The sequence below is a fragment of the Clinocottus analis genome, unplaced genomic scaffold (genome assembly GCF_023055335.1).
Source record: "Clinocottus analis isolate CAN_PGR_092001 unplaced genomic scaffold, fCliAna1.0.p SCAF_16, whole genome shotgun sequence".
NCBI lineage: Eukaryota > Metazoa > Chordata > Actinopteri > Perciformes > Cottidae > Clinocottus > Clinocottus analis.
Window position 1 is genome coordinate 13,604,450 of NW_027175887.1, and position 14,778 is coordinate 13,619,227.

General features: G+C 44.0%; 1 protein-coding gene across 4 annotated transcripts in view; it reads right to left on the minus strand.

Annotated features, from left to right (window-relative positions):
* lrrc4ba (leucine rich repeat containing 4Ba) overlaps positions 1-14,778 on the minus strand; it is a 37,124-nt gene that overhangs the window by 16,205 nt on the left and 6,141 nt on the right. Inside the window, exon 1 of one of the 4 annotated variants that reach the window (XM_068578575.1) lies at positions 13,051-13,071. The exons of 2 other annotated variants lie outside the window; for them this stretch is intronic. The gene's annotated coding sequence lies outside the window, so the exon portion shown is untranslated. Of the gene's footprint in view, positions 1-384; positions 508-13,050; positions 13,072-14,778 lie in introns of those variants that run through there. One more of the 4 variants, XM_068578574.1, reaches the window with a different exon arrangement.

A 14,778-nucleotide genomic window follows, 5' to 3' on the forward strand; every position in this document is an offset into this window, starting at 1 on the left:
AAAAGATGCTAAATATGAAATTCAGAGCATATATATGTTGTTGCTCAACGTCTCCTAACATGGCAATGGCTTAAGCTAACAGTGCTAGAAGCTAACAGCATGAACAGTGCTAGAAGCTGACAGTGCTAGAAGCTAACAGTTATAACAGTGCAAACAGTGCTAGAAGCTAACAGTTATAACAGTGCAAACAGTGCTAGAAGCTAACAGTGCTAGAAGCTAACAGTTATAACAGTGCAAACAGTGCTAGAAGCTAACAGTTATAACAGTGCAAACAGTGCTAGAAGCTAACAGTTATAACAGTGCAAACAGTGCTAGAAGCTAACAGTTATAACAGTGCAAACAGTGCTAGAAGCTAACAGTTATAACAGTGCTAACAGTGCTTACAATGGCTCCAGTGTTTGCCGGAGTGGAACCGCAGGTTGTACAGCGTCATCAGCTGTAACTGCAACAGTACAGTTGCCATAATCCAACCAGTGGGACACACTTACATGCATTAAAAGTCACAAGCGTCCATAAGTGTCCACAAGCGTCCGGCTCGGCTTCAATTATTGTACGAAGATGTGTATTCCACAGTGAACATCATGTCTGCATCATTTTTGGCCTGTTACATTAACACTGATAGAAAAAAAATTCAGATTGTTTTGAAAAGGCTGCACTGCATTACCTCACAACAGCATACTGTAACTCAAACCAGTTTCTGTACCGCGAATAACTTTTCTACAGACATGAATGGCCACCAATGGATTCTTGGAACTGTAACACTTCTAAAGCACTGAGGTTGAAAAATGGTTTGTAGGGATGTAAAATATACAAGTTGGTAAGTGGGATGAAGTATTCACAACTACTGGAATAGATCTGTAAATATAGTGACAGAAAATAATATAATTGCGGTTTATTTTCGCCCCCTTTAATCGTCGACCCAGAATGTTCCCGGTATTCCACTTAAATTTCCCCTTGAGCTTCAAAGAGTATCTTCAAAGTTGAATAAAACATGTTTCCCACATTGTTGGACAGCATTACACATACAGTATATTCTCTGTTCTGTCAAATATTAAAATTCAAGACCATTTTTAAAGCTGTATGATTCCAACAGATATGAAATTCTAGATACGAGGATCACATGCACAGACAGCTCTTCAGTCTGACATATTTGATATTTTTAGGATCTTGACAGGAATTCAAAATCAAGTTGTGTGCATTCGTGCTCGGTTGGCCAGTGTGCTTGACTTGCCAAAGGCTCCAGAGGGTTGAAGAGGTTAAAAGACCCTTTTTATGCTTTTGATCCGAGCTGCAGCGATGTATCCTTCTGTGAGTTTTAGTTCATAAAGATTTATGTCAGCCTCTAAAGGTTGGGTAATTGAGTTTCGATAATTTTACCCTTCACTACATGTCTGCCTGTGACCACAGACCTACAATGTGAAGTGTGGAGGGTGGGAAAAGAAGCACAGAATAAGCCATATAGGATTTATTTTCCTTTCTACAAAAGACAGGAGTTACCGTCAGTACACTGACCATGAATGGACAGATGATTAGATTGAAACTTCTCTCACAAATATACCGAATGAGAGACACTCAGAGAGATAACCAAAAAGCTCTGCTGACAGTCGAACAAGCGGTGAGTCGAAACAGACGGGACGACGAGCCTTCCCCCCCCCCGTGTCTTGTCTGCACATCAATAATAACTCGGCACGCCCCAAGATGGCAGCTCAATGAGAAGGAGAAAAAAAAAGATAAAAGCTCATCATGTCGGTTGTGTGCGGTGGGAATAGAGCCGTGACCTTTCCTGATCGCGGCGACATCTCGGCAAACAGAGTTGTACCGGTGAGGCTTTAACACAGTGCTGCTCTCACACACCCCAATTTCTGTGACAAGGAAGTAATTTGAAACAATAACTAAAGACAGATTTTGTCCCAAACGGCAGAAAGCAAGTTTACCGACTGTGTAGCTGCTGATGCTGTTAACCCACAAATGTGGTTTGTTTCATTGAAGCTGCTGATTCAGTCAATTTACTGAGGCAATTTAATCAATTTACTTCTGATTAAAATTCAGCAAGCATTGATCCATGTCTGATATGATGGACAATATCAATATTGATCAACGACACCATTGAAAGCTGTTAATCTGGGCTGAATTCAATAATCAAATTCCCCAGAAAGCAGCTACATTTGTAATATTATCGTTTGTTTTGGCACACGCTTTTAGTGGCCCGTGTTGTACTGTAACTGCTGCTTCAAAGACTTTACCGCCCGGAAAAAAAAAATACAATCGTCTCCTTCAATCGAAACAGCATTAATATCAGCCAACATATCAGATTCCAATAAAAAAAAAATATATAAAAAATGCAGAAAACGCCTCGCAGAATTTGCAGCACACAAGATGTCTGTAAAAAGGAACAATGTTTGTGGTCTAATTGGCTGCGACTGGCTGCGAGTTAGTGTAAGGGGGGTGAGAACGAGGGCAGGAGTAAGAACCCAGATCCACCTCCTGCCTTGTTCTCTCCAACCCGTCTGCTTCTCACTTCAGTATGAATGCCAACAGCGACGAGAGCATGTCTCCTCACACACTGACACAGTCTTGGCACCTGAGGCCTCGCTAGGGGGCGAAGTCTCTTGGGAGAATGAATTTCTCGTGTCAAACAGAGGATAATTTGTGGATATTTTCTTGATTTTCCATTTTTTTGGGTGCTCATCTCAATGGTGAACTGACTGTGACCCTGGTCAATACAGTTTGATACACGAAGAGAGGAAAAGAAGGGTTGATCATGTTGGAAGTGCAACGCGTTTTACGCATCATGCTAATAATTCACTTTCTCGCAATAAACATTAAATGTGAATTTAGGCACAGTGAAAACAAGCTGATAGACTTATACTCAGCATTTGAGTGGACAGGACTTACATGTTAACAATCAGTTACTCACACATGTACATAGATGTGGAGCGACGTGTTCATTTGAAGTTGTTTTGCGGCCACATGGCGAATGTAAGTACCTGATTTATTCACCAACTTATGAGGAAAAATAACTCTTTGTTCTGCTAAATGCTCCACTACGTCAACCAGTTAGTTGCTGACTTTGTCTGTCTGCTGCTTGGTGCTGTGCAGGTTGTGTTTTTTGTTGTTGTGTTGCCTGCCGCGATGGAAAAGCATGCTATGAGAACTGTGAGAATGAACCAACACAGTGAAGTTGGACGTCAAAACCTGGATATCATTGAACTTTTCATTCGTAAGAAGACAACGGTGTTTTTTCTTCTGTCAAAAGTTGCGCACTGTGACTTTAAAGCTCAGGAGAGCTGAGTGCAACTTCAGTCGGGTAAGAAAGCTTGATGGATTCGTCATATGATATGATCTCATCTCTAAGATTTCATTTGCATGAGTGTCTGTTAAGTCACTATCTATTGTCAAATAAGGTACATTGCAATATGTATATATTTGCAGTTTGGGGCTTCTTTAGTGACAGTACTGGGGAAAAAACCTCGTAATGCAAACAAAACATTTCATCACCGCTGCAGCTTCACATTAAATACTTTAAACTGGCACAACTCAAGTCTACTTCTATTATAGTAGTCACATTAAATGCAGTGTGTTTGTCAGTGAGCTTGGCAATCAAAATGCATCTACAAAACATAACAAAACAATGGCCATTTTTCTGTATATTTGGACAACTCAGTTTGAAACAATGCAGGTATAATGGAAAAGTTCGGAGCAGCCAGCGAGCTGTTAGATGAGGAGCTGGAGGCGACAGACTACATCCCCACTTCGCAGACTCATGCTGTGTGCAACATTAAATCAGATCACAGTGGCTCACATAATGATGGAAAAAAAAGGCCAACCAATGCTTTGCAATTCATTAAAACAACAATAGTTTTGTTTTGCTGTCCACAGTGTTCTGGGACACTTGCCGGTAAATAAGACGTCGCCAAATCCACCAACACCGCATTTCCAGCGAGATGTTGACGTTTTCTGATTTCTCATTATTTGAAAGTCGTTTGACCAGCGGACAAATGTCCTCTAAACACCACATCGGCTCAATCATCGTTTCTTAAAGTGATTCTGATTTCCAAAGAGGCCGGCCCCTCCAGTGAACTGCGTTTGAACACAAAGCGCCAAACCAAATCAGTCTCATCTCACTGCTTCTTATTAGAAAGGAATATGACGGCCCACAACACAATCAAGCCGGAGCTCTTTCACTTTCCCCGACGTTAATTTCTCCAGGCCCTCGCTGGCCATGGCGGACATGCTCTATCACAAGTGTGATCTCCGTGCTGCACAGTTCATACGAAGCAGACCCAGTTAGGATATGATAAATCAGCGCTAATATGATAATAATATGATATATGATATTATTATACTCTCGGTGTTAACATAAAACAGCCACTAAATTGTCATTTAGGAGGCGCGCGTCACTGCAACATCTGGTTCGTCACAATCAGGAAAAGAGCTGCTCATGCAGAACATCATGCAGAACATCATGCAGAACATCATGCAGAACATCATGCAGAACATCATGCAGAATATCATGCAGAATATCATGGAGAATATAATGCAGAATATAATGCAGAACATCATGCAGAACATCATGCAGAACATCATGCAGAACATCATGCACAACATCATGCAGAATAAAATGCAGAATATCATAGAGAACATCATGCGGAACATAATGCAGAACATCATGCAGAACATCATGCAGAACATCATGCAGAACATCATGCACAACATCATGCAGAACATCATGCAGAACATCATGCAGAATAAAATGCAGAATATAATGCAGAACATCATGCACAACATCATGCAGAACATCATGCAGAATAAAATGCAGAATATCATGCACAACATCATGGAGAATATAATGCAGAATATAATGCAGAACATCATGCAGAACATCATGCAGAACATCATGCAGAATAAAATGCAGAACATCATGCAGAATAAAATGCAGAACATCATGCAGAATAAAATGCAGAACATCATGCAGAACATCATGCAGAATAAAATGCAGAACATCATGCAGAACATCATGCAGAACATCATAGAGAATATCATGGAGAATATAATGCAGAACATCATGCAGAACATAATGCAGAATATCATAGAGAACATCATGCAGAACATCATGCAGAACATCATAGAGAACGTCATGCAGAACATCATGCAGAATAAAATCCAGAATATCATAGAGAACATCATGCAGAACATCATGCAGAATATCATAAAGTACGCGGGGGCCAAACCAAATATAAACGGTGCCATCGAAGATAAATACTTATTTAATAATTCAAATAACATAATGAGACAAATTGAATTTGTTTCAGCATCTCTCTATAGTTATGTCAGATAGTAATCCTGCCATTGAAACAATTCCACCATAATCAGCCCATTATAATCCCATCCAGACCTTCCACAGTCTGCCACCAACCAGCATTCATTTTTAGCCCAGTTTGCTCATCTATAGCCTCGTTTTTCCTTCACACTCAGCCCCGTCCTGGTCCCAGGGTAGTCTATCACACTTAAAGCTTACACTCTTCACAGGCACTTATAAACATTTAAAGCATTTGACTAACCGCCAGGCAAAATTGACTTTGGGATGAAAGACCAGGGGGCTTTTAAAAAATGAAAAGGGAAATTCTGCATCAGGACACAGAAGCCCTGATTTAACGGGGGAAGAAGAAGAAGAAAAAAAAAAAAGAAGCAGTTTTATTCTGCAGAAGTAGCAGAGTCACGCAGAGGGTTTTCTCATTTTAATGATCGTGCAAGGGCGGGGGGGGGGAAATGCGGGGCTATGACAGAAGGTGCTTGTGAATAGCTTTTAAATTAGGGGTGTTTTTGTGCTGGATGGGAGAGAGGAAGCCCGGCACTTCCTTCCCTCTGTCTCCTCTGCCGGCCTCCTCCGCCGTACCCTCCCACCCCACGGCACTGAAAGGAAGCTGGACGAGCTCTGGCCTTGCTGGTGAATGAAGCCCTGACGTCACTTGCCCACGCACACACAGACAGACACACGCACACACACACACACGGACAGACACACGCTGTAAGCACTGTGACTAATAGAGTACTAACGTCCTTTGTGCTGCCTCAGTTATACCTGATTCACGTCTGGCTCCCAGGGGACGGAGCCCCCCAGGTTATTGAAATATTCAGACGTTAGATGTTAGTACAGGTGAATCAATGGTGCCAGTCGATAACTCCCCCCCTGGACAGGGATTTCAGGACAGAGGTGTGTAATGCCAGCACGCTACTAGATACAGGTGAAAACACCGCTATTGTGTACTTTGATATTGATTTTTTTTTTCTTCTTTTCTCCTATTGCACGCAGTGATTTCCACACAAGTAAAGGTTTGTGTAGAGGCATAAATGAGTCTGCATTTATTGACCTAATCTGTGTTTGATAGCGGGTGTCATTAAGAGGCTGGTTGTAATGGGGCAAACTGGGGAATGAGAGGGGGGGGGGGAGGAGGGGAATTTGGTTTACAGAGATCTATATCCGCTAGGATTTAATGTTACACTGACAAAGCTGTCCTGTGGACAGATATGCGATACTAGGAATCCTTCTGAAGTGGCCCAAACACATTAAAGTCACATTGCAACCCTTTTTCACCCCACGAGATAATAACACTGCACTCCAATCCAACCACATAATAAGCTGCAGGCCACATTGCCTGACAGCATAGTTGCACATTTTTTAACTGGACTACAAAACAAAACAGTGTAATAATAATAATAATAATAAAAAACACAAAAAGGTGTCAAAAATCACCTGCGTTTTAAACAAGATGGGGCCTTAGCTAAACTGTTAGCAGAAACTGGAAACTAGAGAAATGATGAGCTAATTATGACAATGTCAAAAAAGATACAATTATGAGTAGTCGACATTTTGGACACTACGATGTAAACCAACCGCCATATTTATGTTTTGATGAGTCCATACATTGTTTTTCAGGATAATCCTACCCTTGCCTTTGAGAATTCACCAATAATCTAAACTTTTTCATCCCACGCCTTTGGTCAAATTCATCATGAGATGAATGAGCGCATGAGAGTTAAATTGCATTAAAATGGATTATGAAAAGATTATACGCTCGTCAATGTTTTCTTGAAACAAACTCACCATCACACACCTCAGACGACTACACAACGCCACGCAGAACACGGCAGAGCATTTCCCCTCACATTGGTTTAGATCCTGTTCCTTTTGTAATAAATATACCATATCCATAACGCAGTCAATGCACTTTGGATGTCTTATAAAGCCTTGTTACCAGTTGAGCTAATCTCTCGTTCTGTACTCCTCAACTGAACGTACAGAAGGTCAATTGAGCTTATGATTGTGTGATAAACTATTAATTAGACAGAACTCCTCCTCATTGCCTCCCTGTTTACTTATTAAGCTTCTTAATTTCATCTCATGACAGGACGTGCGGCCTCAGATGCTGTTACAGTCTCACGCATTTCATGTGTGTGTTTTTCCACCCCGACAACACACACTTCGGTTTGGTTTATTGGAGCAATATTACAATAAGTGCTTATTTTTAGAAAACAGCACAACAGCCTGATGAGGTTTCTTAAACCGGAGCATTCAGCGGTTTTAATCACCACTCGTCCTTGTCAAATGGGATATACCGCAGCCCCCCTCTGCACTGTCTCCGTCTCCGCCTCGTCCTCCCACTCAGAGTGTCCAAAGACGCGCTGCCGCTCTCATTAGGATGCAGGATGCAGAGAGGAGCCCTGATCTATTCAGGATTGCTCCTACAGGAGCAGGGACCTCCTCCCCTTCAGAGAGGGGAGGAGAGGGGGGGGGGGGCAGAGCTGCAGATTAAAAGCCACAGTGTTCATCACCCTGCTAAAGCGCTGCCATTAACAGACATTACATTACCTACCCCACATGTTCAAATCCCCAGCCGGGGGCTTCATACCACTTGTCACGACATGCTGGGATAAAAGTGGTTTTAGCGTTAACGTCTTCACGTTCACTATACGCCGGCTCTCGACTTCAAATGCAATCCAGTTATGGCCGTCCGTTCTGTGGCGCCGCGTGGTCGGGGCGCCGATTTGGTGAACAATTAATCCGTGTTTAAGGTTGTTAAGTGTGTTGATAAATTCAATTCCCGCGCGCCAAAGGGGGAAGCCGAAGCCAGCAGCTAATCAAAATGTCTCTCAGCCATTTACAGAGCATTGTAAACTGCACAATTTTTTTTTTGGGAAGTTGCTCTCAAACCTTTTCGCAGTCTTTCTGAGCTGAGCGTTTGTTGCCCCCCAGCTGTTATGGAGAGGAGGACTTGGTTCAGCATTTCTGTGTTTCATGTTGCCCTCGATGTTTTTGTTTTATGCTCAGGAGAAACCTCGAATGTGTGTGTGTGTGTGTGTGTGTGTGTGTGTGAGAGATTTCTTTCGGGAGGTCAAACTGTGTGAGTGTCAACTTTGACTCTGTGTGACTGTTGGGTTGGATTGATGGGATGGGGTCATTCAGTCGTCCTCATGCGAGAACCGAAAATATTTGCGAAGCTTTTTCTTGCATTTCAAATTGTCTCTTAGGTCAGAACACAATTTTACAGTTTTTAACCAACGGATTATATATTTCATTACATTGAAACAAGTTTGAAACCTCACGTTTCATAATTAGGATGACATCATCCTGACTCTGCAATTCTAATTATAGACCGATATCATTCTAAATGTATTCATAAAGCCTGACAATGTCTCCAATGATTAAAATAGTAAATTATATTGTACAACACTACAATATGTGTTGACCCCCCCTCTGTTTGAAGTCATGGATGGCCTTGAGGTGGCAAGACATTTTTTATATGGAGCCATTTCTTCATCACTTCAGTAACTGTAGACTTTTCTTTATGGATCTCTAAAAGCAGGACATCAATAGAGGACATATGAGGCGAGACGTGTAGCTTCATATGGTATTATTACTCATTTATTATTCCCATGCACATGCGCTCACTCACACACAGGTGACATTCACGATGTTCACGCTCCCGGTTATCTGGAGTCAGGAGAGTTAGTGAGTCTCGCCGGGTTTCCTCGAACAGACCGGACGAAGAAAAGTAGGAGAAAGTTAGATAATAATACCAAAATACACAAGCTACTTCCTACATGTACCACACGTGTGAGCAGAGTCGGGTTCCTTTACAGTCGGAGAGGCAAGAGACATCTCACCTCCTCCCAGATTATATTCAGTTTTCAGAGATGAAGGTTTGCTTCCAAACACAAATCAGTCCTTAATAAAACAAACGTGTGAACGCCTCATTAGAGCCATTAGAGTCATTTTCTGCATGGATCCTTTTGCTTTTCTGGCAACACATTTGTGCATTTGTTGAGACCAAAAAACTAATTTTAGTTTGGATAAAACTGGAGATGAGTTGTTCTTTCCCTGACACTCCCGTGGATTATTGATGCTATTACGATTGTTCTACAATCACTTGTGATAATATTGAAGTGGAACAGCAGCATCACAATATTTACTTGTCAAGTTCACAATTTTCTTTCAACTAAATATATACTTGCTTCTCCTGGTTTAGATTTCTGACAAAATACTGCCGCGTGTGTCTGTTTGGCAGCTTCGACAACTATCGGATGTCATATTTCCGAGCATCTCACCAGCATGTGAAGGCATCATGAAAAGAGCAATAAATATTTGAAAGTGGCCAACAATTAAAACTGCACTACCATGAAACAATAAGGCGGCATGTAAAAGTATATATTTATAGTTTAGAAATGTGAATTATATATTTACACAGACGGATTACTTTTGGTACATCATTGAAATATTTCAATGAATTCAATGCAAACTGATGGAAATGTTTTGCAGCTAAGCAACAAAAATGGGGCTCTGGGTAATTGTAGTAATTACAAATACTACAATGGGCCTCATGCAGGAAGCCATGCGAGAACAAATATTCCTCTTATTTGGTTAGTATGCACAATTTTATATTATTTTGTTAGCACCCATTGATTTCTGGGATTCAGCCGTGTTTTATATTTTTGGATCTTTTTTAAGTTAGAGAACATTTGGAAAAGAAACATCTTGTTTTTACGGACAGCAGATTGTAATATTGTACTGTACTTTCTTTTATTAATGCGTGAATATCATATTATCAAATTTAGATCATGTGATTTAAAGTAATTATAATGATTGGATTATTAAGGAAATCCTGCTGGTCCATCGACCTCATGAGAATATAAAAACCCTCAGAAGATGACGTATGTTCATCTTCTGACTGGCTGACACAGTGACGCTGCTTCTTGGTTTTATATTGACTTTGTTTATGTTTATTCAACCTAAACTCCATTTTACAACAGCTGAAGTTTTTCTGACAGCCTTTTTTTGAACGTCATCTTTCCACTTTTTGGGGCTTTTCGCCAGATTATTTGCAGACCAGCTGCCCTTATGTAATATGTAGGGGGCGTTACCGTTATTAATTATAAACAATCAGCCACACCTCCTTAATTTATCAAGTGGGATTCGCCACAATCACATCGTTACGCTTTGTTGCGTTTGCTTTTTCCCACTAAAAGAGTAACATAAGATCATTTAAAACCATGTTGCAGCATGAGGCCCAAAGTTTGCGTCATGCCGCCATTTTGTTTAACATATAACAGCTTTTAAAACTGTAGAATTTAAAGACGTGGATTCTTCCTGTGAGTCACTTCCTGCCTCGATGTTCATTTATTTGTGTGCAACGCACTGCTGAGGGGAAAAGATGGTTTGCACAATTTAGGTGGTGCAGCGCCCCAGAGTGTGCACTCTTACTGTTCAGTATTAATCTAACAGGAGGAGGCTGGCGTGCTGCGCCTCCACACACCCGGACACAGCTCGCTGATTCTCTAATTGGAGCGGTGAACTTGCTCAGTTTCAACAGCGCCGGAGCAGCGAGACTTTGACATTAACGGGTGCTGTTTTGAAAGTTAAAGGAAACATGTCTCGCGTTCAGGCGCATGCATGTATTTGGGGGTTTTTGCGACAACGTGCTCGCATGCAGCTGTTATGCTTAAAACATCATGTGGTATCACGTCTGAATATATGTATTTACGCTCCGTTTTAGCGCCTTTAAGCCTCTTCTTGTGAAACGCCCGGTTAGCTGGCCGTGGGTGGAGCCGGACCGGAGCCTGCATGTGAGATGGGAAGGGAAGCCAGATGTGAATTGACTCGTTGAATCACATGTTTTCTGATTTCGGCAGCCCACAAAAGACATATTTCAGTTTGTGGGCTGGCAGGAACTCAACAGACCCAAACGCATGTCGTGAACACGCACTGAACCTAACCGCTGCACCCGAGCTCCGTTGCAGCAACATGTTCGCGTCTGTGTCATTACAAGTATTAGTTCACGACTCAAGGTCAAGGTCACGCATACAGTCATCGATAAAATAAAAGTCCCTTTTGGTTGCAAAAAGAAATATGGCGACAAATGTGGAAATGGAGGCTTCAGAGTGGCGGCCCACCAACCAATGGGTGATGCTACAGTGACAACGTGGACTTCCTATTGACAGTTCATGTCAGCTCCACTGTAAACACAAGAAGGGGAACACTGAGTGAACACACATCTGTATATCTCCAGTGTAAAATAAAGTAAGGTATTCAATCGGGGTGGGAATCACGATACGATATTGTCACGATACTTAAGTCCCGATACGATATTATAACGATATTGCAATACGTAGAGTATTGCCATGTATTGCGATATATTACCTGAAATTGTCTCCAAAGGAAAACTTTGTCAACAAAAAAATAAATAGATTTCATTATTCCAGGAGCAAAAAGTTTAGAATTGATTAAATAAAAGATCGATACTCGGCTTCCGTGTATCGATACAATATCGCCACGCAAAATATCGCGATACCACGCTGTATCGATTTTTCCCCCCGCACCCCTGGTATTCAAAGACCACAGTATGAACGTGAATCAGACACACGGCGTTCTGACAGTGTCATGTTGCTGCACACTGTGGCACATTGCACTGAGTGGACAAGATAACATTTAAGATATGCAGAAGACAAAGCAGTGCAGCATCAGCAGTCCTCCGCAGTAGATCTTACACTGTCACGGGGCTCAGTGTTTAATTAGGAATTCAGACGTGAAAAAGGGGGGAATAAACATTCAGACAGTGTGGTGCAACACGTGGAGCAGAGGTGGATACGCTTTAATTACATGTGTCCACCTGTCTGTGCGTCTCCAGCTCCGTGACTGTACACGTCACCTTGCAGTTGTTGTGTATGAATGTCTTCCTCTTTTTTTTTCTTCTTTTTTTCAAACAAACAAAAACAAACGGCGAGTGCATGCACGCGTGATAAGCGGCGCTCTCTCGGCCCCCGTCGCGTTCAGACCTCGCCCCGGCCTCCCCTCCCTATGAGTGACACGCCGACTAACACACAGACAGATAAACACTCACACTGACAAACACGATAAGGCCGAGCCCGCGCAACGCTGACACGGACTGACTGATGGACGCCTCCATGGAGACCAGTCACCGAGACTGACGCGACGGCTTCTCCCGATCCAGCGAAATCAGAGAGGTGAGGGGGGGGAGAGCGGGGGGGGGGGAGGCACCGGAGTGATTACAAGGCGAAGCGCGCCCGTGTGGATGCGGTGCGGATCTGGTCTAGCGGGCCACGTGATCGTCTCCCCCGGCCCCTTCGGTCTGCTCCTCTCACACCTCAGTCTCACCCCATCACTCACACACCTCCATCACTTTCTCTCCTTTTACACTCCTCTCTTCTTTCCCCCCTGCATCTGCTCCTCTCTCCACCTCCCCAGCCTCCTTTTTTTCCCTTTCCCTACACCTAAGGCTTGTTTATTTCCACACCTCACCTCCTCTGCTGATTTCTCCACCCTTCTCCTCTCTTTCTCTCTCTCTCTCTCTCTCTCTCTCTCTCTCTCTCTCTCTCTCTCTCTGCGGGTTCTTCTCTCCACCTCTCTCTCTCTCCACCTCTCTCTCTCTCTCCCTCCATCTCTCTCTCTCTCTCTCTCTCTCCCACGCTGCGCGAAATGGAAGCTCTCACAGAGACCTGAGGTTGCCATAGTAACCTGCCATAGTAACCACTCACCATCTTGCGCGTCTCCGTCACGTCGGCGGGGGCTTCGGGGCGTCTGCGGCCCTGCTCTGCAGCTCCCGAAGCGGGGCCATCGGTTCAGTAAAAAAAAAAAAAAAAAAAAAAAAACCCTGCTGCGTGATGGGAAAAAAAAGTTCCTGGATCCAATCTGCTTCCGCTCTCGCAAAAAAAAAAAACAACTTCCAAAACGACAACACGTGTGAGTGAAGGCGGACAGGCCTCTGCAGGCCACTGTGACGCTTCGCTAGACAGAGGTCACCACAGGAAATGGCTCTGGATGCTCCAAATAAGCGTTTCCTGGTTTCTAGCTCTCTCTCCATTTCAATAAAGACGACTCACTTGCGTATCAGTGGTGTGCGTCCGATAGTACACCACGCCCGTCCAATTAACAGCCATTGTTCCTGTCGTCCGCGCAGGGAAATTTGAGCCTCACCCCGCTGCGCCCACCCTTTCCAAAAGCCACCACGGAAGAAAAGTGCAAGAAGGGCAAAATATATAAATAAACTAGCACAACTGAGTCAACACTCTCCATATAGCGGAGAGAGAGTCCAGGGAGCGAGAACGCAAACGGCGGAGAGGCATGTACGGAGTCACATGACGGCGCTGAGAGTAATCGTCTTAACCACGCAGCCCAACCTGCGATTCATCACAGCGATGGCGCCGAGGTTCACTCACCGCCTCCTCCGTGGCTCTTGGCGGCCTCCGGGGGGAACCCGCTGCCTCGTCGTCGACCCTCTTCTGGAGCCGCCGTGACGTCAGCGCCCGCCTCCCACCGCCACCGCCACCGCCACCGCCTAACGATATGACAACCTCCCCAAAAAAAATGACGTCTGATTACGCGTCATCTTGTGCGACAGTGCGCCCACGCTTCTCTCCAGGCGCCTCATCATCATCATCATCATCAGCGTCATCTCTCCAAGCGCCGTGGAAACCAAAAACCTGTCTGTGTCGGGCTTGAGTCACAAGGAGCGAGCAAAAAAACAAGGAGAGATAAAAAAAAAAATTAAAATAAATAACTGTTAAGCGTCGCACTTTGGTCATCGGGGTTTTTTTTCACTTCATGTACACACGCTCTCATGCGCAGTTTCTTGCCGTCGTCATCATCAATATTTATAGTGTCATCACCAGGATCAGTATGCCAGTGCCGCGGCGCCTCCAGCCAGCCGGCGAGGCAGACAGAGGAAAGGCCCCGGCCTGACTCTGCAATGCTGTATCGAGCTCTGACGCCGTCGCTGACCCGGAACACACTCCCTCAAGACTCCGTGTCGAGATGCAGCCGGAGCCGGCAGCCGGCCGCAAAAGCCCCGGTGGTCACCGAGGCCCGACCGCCTTCATTTACCCCAATCACATTTACTAATACTTAATCTAACCAGAAGGAGATAATATCTCTTCTCTTTGCCAAACTCAATATCGGACGCGCAGGGATGACCGCTCTCCCTCCGGCCGGCTCGTTTTCAAAAACGGCATAAAGCCACCCGACTGTTTCGGTCCCTCCAGTTGCGGCTCCTTTTGACCATCTTTAGAAACGCATGATCAGATATTTGGCCGAGCGCGGCCAGACAGCCCTCCCACGGCGCATTCGCCAGCTCACGAGGAGGGAGGAGGGGAAGGGGAGGCGGGGGGGGGGGGGGGGGGGGGGGGGGGAGGAATAGCCTCTGTCCATTTTTTTTTTTTTTTTCCTCCAGGCATCTCTCGCCACTTTAAGCCATGATGAGAATGTAT